Raw genomic sequence first — 1746 nt, forward strand, 5'->3', positions numbered from 1 at the left:
ATTAAAAAAACCATAGACCATGCTTGCGGAGGAGAAGTCGAATCATGCAAAAAAACAAGAGACGGATCCCTTTTGATTAAAACAAAAAACCAACTGCAGGCATTTAAACTGCTAAAACTAACCAAAATGACAAACATGGAATTAACTGCAACAGAACACAAAACACTAAACATGACCAAAGGTGTTATCTATTGCAACGAACTTCGCAACATAAGTGAAACTGAAATTCTGCAAGAACTGAGAACACAAAAAGTAACCGAAGTAAGGAAAATACTAAAAAAGCAACAAAACAACACAAATCGTGAAGACAATAACACCAATACACTAATAGAAACTGGACTTATTACAATAACATTCGCAACACACAAACTACCCGAAAAATTAAAAATTGGCTACGAAACTGTACGAGTACGACCTTACATCCCACTACCACTCCAATGTAAAAAATGCCTGCGCTTTGGACACCCCACCCCAATCTGCAAAAGCTCTGAAACATGCAAGAACTGCTCTGAAGCAAAACACACATACGAAGGGGAACCCTGCAAAAACACTCAAACATGTCTAAACTGTAAAAACAACCCGGAAATCGACCACCAACATAGCCCACTTGATCGCAAATGTCCAACATTCCTCAAGCAACAAGAACTGACAGCAATTAAAACTATAGAAAAAGTAGACCATAAAACAGCACTAAGTATGTACCATAATAGACACAGTCAACAATTGAGAAACACGTACGCCAAAACACTTGCAAATTCAGCACCTCACACAACAACCACACACCCATCCAAAACGCAACACACACACACACAAAACACCACACCACATCAACACCACTCATCTGGACCAAGCTCATCTAAATCATCCTCAACCACATCACGATCAGCCGAAACAACACCCGCATCGCAGCTACAAAATCATAAACATCAAAAAAACACTCTCGAACACATGGATACTGACGGTAACACAGAAACCACATTATACTCATCACAACCCAGTGATGATCTAAAACTAAGAATTTTTTCAAAAGATAAATCAGGCCCTCTCTCTACTAACTTCAAGCCCTCCAAAACAAAACCAAAAACCAAACTCTTAAGCAACAGCAAGCACACAAAGAACAACAGCGACAGCGAATCTGTTTAAGAAAAACAAGTAACTTAAAATTAAAACTTAAACTTAAGCCTAAACTTATACTTCTCTTAACTTTACTTAAGCACAACCTAAACACAAGCACATACAAAATTAATGTCACTTAAAGTAATTCAATGGAATATCAAAGGATACACAAACAACTACAACCAACTTCTTATCCTTATTAAAAAGCACTCCCCACAAATCATCTCCCTCCAAGAAACTCACATACAATATACCAATAACATACCAATACCAGTCAACTACAATATGTTCACAAACCATGCCACTAACAGATTTGGAGGCGTAGCATTGCTCGTTCACAAATCAATACAACACACAGAATTTAAAACACACAATGACTTAGAAGTAATAGCAATCAACATTCGATCCAAACAAAACTTAAACATATTCTCCACATACATTTCCCCAAGCAAGAAAATCACAGTAAACAACCTCCAAAATTCAACCAACACCCAACAAACACCCTCAATAATCACTGGTGACTTCAATGGCTGGCACCCATCTTGGGGTTCACCAACAACAAACACACGAGGAAAAACAATCCAAAAATTTATTGAAAACACACAACTAATACTATTGAACGACAAATCA

This window comes from Drosophila innubila, chromosome X (assembly GCF_004354385.1).
Source record: "Drosophila innubila isolate TH190305 chromosome X, UK_Dinn_1.0, whole genome shotgun sequence".
NCBI classification, from domain to species: domain Eukaryota; kingdom Metazoa; phylum Arthropoda; class Insecta; order Diptera; family Drosophilidae; genus Drosophila; species Drosophila innubila.